The following is a 6,834-nucleotide window of genomic DNA, read 5'->3' as shown; positions in this document are numbered from 1 at the left end:
TTACAAAATGCATATTGAATATTTAGGGGCAAAGTCTGCAATCAACTTTTTGCGGGTGGGGAGTATTAGGGATTGAACCCAAGGCCTCTGCACCAAGTTAATCTTAATATTTTATTTATTAACATTTTATTTATATTGCAAATAAAATATTTTATTTATAACAGGGTTTTGTAAAGTCACAAAATTGCCCGGGTTGGGCTCAAACTTGCAATCCCTTGCCTTGGTCTCACAGTGTGCTGGGATTACTGCATGCCCAGTTTACATTCAACTTCTAAATGGTCCAATGAATGCCCAAAACTAAAAATGTCTGTTTATAGAATCTGAGTGAGAAAGCAAGTGTGAAAGCAGACAGAAAGAAATCAACATATCTAGTATAGAAATCTCAAAAATAGTAAAGGTAATCCATAGTGTTAGAGGGCCAGGACAATGGTTATCTTTAGGGAGGAGAGAGGGTTCAGCAATAGGAAGGATGGACAAGGGGCCTCTGTAGTGCTGGCAAAGTTCTATTTCTTTACATGGCTGGTGGTTACATGGGTATTTGCTTTGTAATAATTCATAAAGTTATACTCTTATGATCTGTGCACTTTATGCATGTTGTATTTCAATGTAAAGTTTATAAAAATCAAAGTGATAAAAGGGTTAAACAAAAAATTATTTTTTCATGATTAATGGGAATAATTGGGAGGGAAGAAGGTGTAAAAAGGTAAGACAAAAACAGGAAATAAAAGGGAGGCAGCTAAGTAGAGCAAAAGCAAGCCTAAAAAGCTTTCATGACCTTTTTAGGTTAACTAGCAGATTACCTGTTATTCACATCTTGGTCTTCAGTGGGTTCGAAGTCATGGAACTTTCAACAGACTGACCTTTTCTGGAAAAGCAGATGTAGACAGCCTTATAGATGAATTCTAATTTATGGACTATGATTCCCATCTCATTTAGAATAATTTATGATGGGATATTTGCAGGCTGATCAATATTTTAATGCACAGAGATATAGAATCATACAGTGGTAACCACAGGTGAAGTGGAAAGGTAGGTCAAAGGATACAAACAGCAGATACATAAGATGAACAAATCTAGAAATCTACTATATAACATCAACACTAAAATTTTTAAAAATGTATATTAGGGATTAAGACTTTAGCTGTTCATATCACAAAAGTAGTATGTAATAGTTATTAATCTGCTTCATTATAGTATCCATTTTACTATCTATATACATCATATAACATCGTGTTGAAAGCAAACACACAAAACTTTAAAAAAATGATTTGGGTATGGCTTTCCTTATTAGATGCACTTCTCTTTATGTGGAGTCATCCCTAAAGTTGTATCCAACAAGTACATTTAATGAAAAATGACATTTAAATCAGTTGTATTACTTTCTAAATACTCTCATCTAGTTTCATTCTTCCAGAAGTGTTATTCTAGCACAAAGTAAAGCACTTAATTACAGTTAACTATACAAGCTTAGAAATCAGTGTATTTGCTTTCTCCTCATTGTATATTTATCTGGGGCGGTGTGAGGACCCCTTCTCAGAAAAACCATTTGTATGTGTAAAGGCTGTGGATGCGGCATTTCACCTGAACTGAGGAAGTTCTCTTTTCAAACTTCAGTTCCCCAGAGTACATCATGGCTCAGACTTGCGTCAAGCTCTTAGTGCCAATGTCCTGGCAGGAGTACTGGTTGTCAGCAATAATCAAGTAGGAAACACGATAGATGGATCCTTTGTCTTGTACAGCCCCCAGCACCCCCTGGGCCCCTTTTGAGTTTCTCAGCTTCACTGAAATATTGGTTTTGGCTGCTGAGGTGCTTGTCCTTGTGATCAAGAGAACACATACCATATTTCTTTAGGCAGATTCACTGGAGTACTCACCAGGGGCTCCAATGGTGACAGCCAGGAAGGAGCCCACTATGACTATGAAGGGCCGCGTGGCCAAGGCTTTGGCAATATAGCTCACATTTTGGATTCTTCCATCACTGATGACAGGAACACCAGTAACACTAAAGTGCCATTCATAGTCTGATAGCTTGTACACTGCTGTTGCTTGGGGCTGCCTGCAGGCCAACACTCCCTGGGTGATGCAGATGGAGCAGCTTCCCATACCCACCCACAGGGCATCCACACCTTTGTCAATGAGGTTCTTGGCCTGACCCAAGTGTGTGGTGACTATACCGGCTTCAGTGACTTGAAGATTGGGTTCTTTCTCTTTGATGCACTTGATCACATTGATCTGGAAGATAAGAGCTGTCATGGGAAGTCTAAAACCACTACATCCACACTCAACTGGACTAACAAGTCCAACTTATACTTATCCTCCTAAGTGCCAATGGCTGCCCCACATAGCAGCTGTTTCTTGGCATCTTTGGAGGCCCATGGGTAATCTCAGTTCTTTAGGTCTGTCTGGGAAATGACAGCCACCAGCTCACTATCTTCATTTGCAATGGGCAACTTTGCTGCTAAATTTCGTTTACTTCCTTTAACGTGATGCCTGCAAGAGGGTACCACCAAGACTTTGTTATTACCTTCAAAAAACCAGCTATGCTCTTCCTCGAGAAAATCAAAAACCCTCTAAATAATGTCTACTGAGCAACTCATCTGACTTATATTTGTGATGGGGATATCATGGAAGCCACGCCAGGCTTCAGCTGCAAGAACATTTTGCACACAATTCCTGGGGCTAACCATAGGGTCCCTGATGAATCCCTGCTTATATTTCACCTAACTTTATTGGCTTGAAATTCAGGTGTACAGTTGTAGATGAAAGCAATACCTCCTGTAAGCATCACTATGATGGCTACCCCAGCCTCTGTGACTGTATCCATGGGTGAGGAAACTAGTGGGGTCTTCAGTGTGATCTTGGTCAAAGCAGAAGTCAGTTGTACCTGATCTGCAGTGAGGTTAATGGAACCGAGGGAGAATAAGAAAATCGTCGTCTGTCTTCACAATCTTAGAGCTGCCATGCTGTGCATCAATTGTCTGGCATGTAGGATGTGCCTCTACTGATGAGGTAGTTGGCCATGGGCAACATAGAACACCAGTGCTGCAGGGGCCTCTGCCTTCTGAATCTTGACAAAATAAACCTGCAGATTTTGTTACCGTGCCATGTGCCTTAGACAGCATACCTACAGCAGAGGTGGGGCTGGCTGGGAGACCTCTTATTTTTAATAGGTGTTGAAAGTGTCTATGTTTCGCTGTTCATGTTAATCTTATCTTGAATCTATTTAAAGTCATCACACACAGTTATAATCTCAATACATTAAGATAGTTCTTAGGTTCATTAGTCTTTCTGTTGATTCATATCAAAACATGTTAACCACTTGGAAATCAATAACATGGTGCCAAATGGTTTCAAAACTGCAAGAAATTGGGTGACTTCCTCTTCAGGTTGACAGTCATATTCTGAATATACTAAATCCGATTCCCCTTTTAAACTAGACTGGTTAGTGATAGTTAGATAAGTAGTTTAGAAATATAGATATCGTTTAGGACAAGAAAAAACTCAGACATCACTGACTTGATCATTTCTGCTAATTCATTATATACATCTTCACCTTGATAATTAACGATCTGCTTCAACCCCAATGGTGAGTCATAATGCAATTAAATTCATGTATTCTAAGACTGAAAATAAATCTAGGAATATTATGTTGGGAGGCAAATCTTATAAAAAATGGTCTTTCCAAATACTAACTTAAAACATACTGTGTCATACATTGTTTACCCAGGACAGTTCCATTTTATGGCCATTCCTTAACCCAGTTATTAGTAGTATCCCCTTTCAAACTCAAAGTGGTCCTGGCTTGGACTATAAAAGATAGTCAGCTTAATTATAAGTTACCGAGTTTAAAGACATCTTGGCCTTATTAAAGAATTTTCAAAATGAAAAGGTTCTTTAAATCTGTTTAGTAAAAATTCAGCAATTCCTACTTTCAGATTTCAAGCTGGAATCAATACAGAAACTTGCACAAGTTATATGATGCCCCCTTGCTTCACTTTACTCATCTGTAAAGGTGATAATAAAAACACTTATCTAACTAGTGAGGAATAAAAAGAGAAGTGCTAAGCACTATGCTTTATGCAAGTTAGTACTGTACAGAATTGGTATCTCCAGAACACCATTTTTTACTTTCTAGTTCAACTAAAAAGTATGTCTTCCTCTCAAAAGTACACCACCAGGAGGTGCTTCAAGATACAGATACAAAACCTGCGTGAAACATTCTAGGATAATGCTATACAATATTTAAGTTGGTGGTATTTTCTATTCACCAAAATCTAATGTAATTTCACATCTGAAGTTCCTGGAAAGCCCAACTGCCCAATCTCTCTCAAATTTAATGCCTTTTTCCATCATGGCAACTAGGCTTGTAACTTCACTGATGGAGCTCTGGCAAATGTCACCAACAACCTTGTGGCAATCCAAATCTCCTTAATCTTCATCTCTGCAGTATGATATGGCTGTTTTTTCAAAAGCTATAGCCTAATAGCTTAGACTAATTTAAGCTACTTCTCCTTTGCAGTCTGCCCTTTATGTTGACCTTATGGGGAAATATGATTCAGTTCTTGTCCAACTCAGTTTGTGACCAGAAACATGGAAAGAATCAAGTTCAGAAACCGAGGTACCACTGTAATGTAGAGGATAGATGGTATGGTTAAGAGGCAGAAAGACTGCTGCAAATTCGATGTTTCTTTTGCTTAAATCCAGTGGATGGTTCCATATCAATTACAGAGTAAAATCTAAATATGTCATGGCAGGGACAGCTTTCCAACACTGGATCTGTCTTACCTCTCCAGTTTTTGCATAAAACAACTTGAAGTTCTTCAATCTTCTTGCTCTGTTAGTTGTGATGATGTAATTCCTGCTAAAATGCAAGCAAGACTCAATACCACTCACCCTTCTGGTTACCTTTTAGATTTTACAAGACATTTACATGAACTATCCACCTTAAATTTGGGTATGGAGGAAGGTAGACAGGGATCGCATTTATATTCAGCATGAATATGTAGACTAAATAAAATCCACATACTGATAACTTCAAATTTTCATAACTAGGTTGGTTCTAAGAAGCCAACTCTTTGTTTAAGCTAAATTCTGTGATACTAAATTTCAGTTGGCCAATTACTAGTATTTTGAAGGACCTGTCAATGTATTACTTTGGAAAAGTGATGTGGGTTTTACGACTAAAATGAAGAAGCTCAAAATTTTTAATTAATTTAACAGGTCAAATTGAATTGCTATGATGTTAGCTAAGAGTTTCTGGATCCAGTGAGAAAAGGATATTATTTAGTTTCTACTTTCTAGATCAGAAATTTTTTAATGAAGTATGATTAGCTTCTTTCTCCAAACAAAGTATGTGCTAGGAGGCAAACTTGTTTCATTATTAAGCCATCTGGATAGTGTGCCTCAATGGGACTTAGCTACACTCTATAAAAATAAAAATTATTCTACACCATCTAAAACCTGAAAAATGCAAATTATAAAGGATGTTAAACTGACAAAAAGAAAGCACTTCACATAGGATTTTATGCCATCTAATTACACTTCTGAGTAATGATTTCTACACCTATCCCTCTATCCATCCAAAAACTAAGCTTTGGAACATTCCTGACATATAATCTAAATACATATTATACAAAATTTCTCTTAAATATCAGATAACATATTCATATTGGTAATAAACTAATATAAAAAAAACCACAGAAGATACTGTGTCAAGATAAATAAGTTAAAAAAAATTGCATCCTTATAATTTTTTCTTCTTGATGGCTGGCTTGCAACTTTTATCTGCAAAACTGTTTGTCTTTAGTTTTTTAATGCTATGTGACTTCTGGATAGGAGATTTTACAAGAAAAACATTTTAAAATGTTCACAGTTAAACATTCCGAGCAGCACTTAGGCATTCTTACTCCATAACTAGATTTAGAATTATTGCCTTTTGAAATTATAAGTAAGATTATTGCTGCTAATAGATATTCAATATTCACCAAATTACAAACTGAATAAAACACTGATGGTTTTCAGGCTATAAATTGTTTCTAGGACAACACACTCCAAAACTATGTAAAAGGGTCCTTGATTAAAGCAATTAGCAGAGCATTCTACCACATAGGAGTATAAGTTCTCTTTAGTTGTATATTAAAAAGAAAAAAAAAAACTTCATTTACAATAGTCTCTATGGTTCTTCACTAATGCTTCCTGGAAAATTCACAAAAGAACTCTACTATAAAATGAGATTATGTGCCAAAAGCTCCAAAAATGGAGGTACAAATGTAAAGTACTGTTATAAAGTGAAATACTATAGTTAGGTAGCAGTGATTGTGAATGTTAATAAAACTTTCTATATTTTACTCAGAGATACGGAATTTGCAGACCTGCCCGCCTCCCCATAAAGTCATCCAAGCAGGAAAGCATGACATTTCAAAACTGCCTAGCATTAAAAAATATGTCTCTCAATTTATTTTCATTCTAAAATAGAGCCCTTCATCCTGGAATCCCTTTTCAATATAAAATGCTTCTAAGTGATGTACAGGATTTGTCAAACCAATATAACATTCCCTTTAAAATCTTAAGTTCAATTACTGTTTGTTTTCTACTATTACACTACATTTTGGTAGCAATTGTTTATTGATCTGTCATTGCAGTAATTGCAACTTAACAATAAACCAGTCTGACATTTTAGGTCTTGAAGATACATACCATATATATTTTTTAAAAAATAATCATACTTTTTGTAAGCAATACTTTACAGTAGACACCTCAAAAATCTACCATAGATGTGAAACTTAAAATGAGAAAAATTTAAGTTCTAAATCTTTATACATATATATATATATA

At 36.2% G+C, this 6,834-nt stretch overlaps 1 pseudogene; it reads right to left on the bottom strand.

Annotated features, from left to right (window-relative positions):
- Positions 1-1,533: 1,533 nt before the first annotated feature.
- LOC104865063 lies at positions 1,534-3,021 on the bottom strand (annotated as a pseudogene).
- Positions 3,022-6,834: the final 3,813 nt, after the last annotated feature.

Source organism: Fukomys damarensis, unplaced genomic scaffold, assembly GCF_012274545.1.
Source record: "Fukomys damarensis isolate Sample0158 unplaced genomic scaffold, DMR_v1.0_HiC HiC_scaffold_39, whole genome shotgun sequence".
NCBI classification, from domain to species: domain Eukaryota; kingdom Metazoa; phylum Chordata; class Mammalia; order Rodentia; family Bathyergidae; genus Fukomys; species Fukomys damarensis.
Note: the sequence above shows the minus strand (reverse complement) of the source record. Positions and strands in the feature narration are given on the sequence as shown.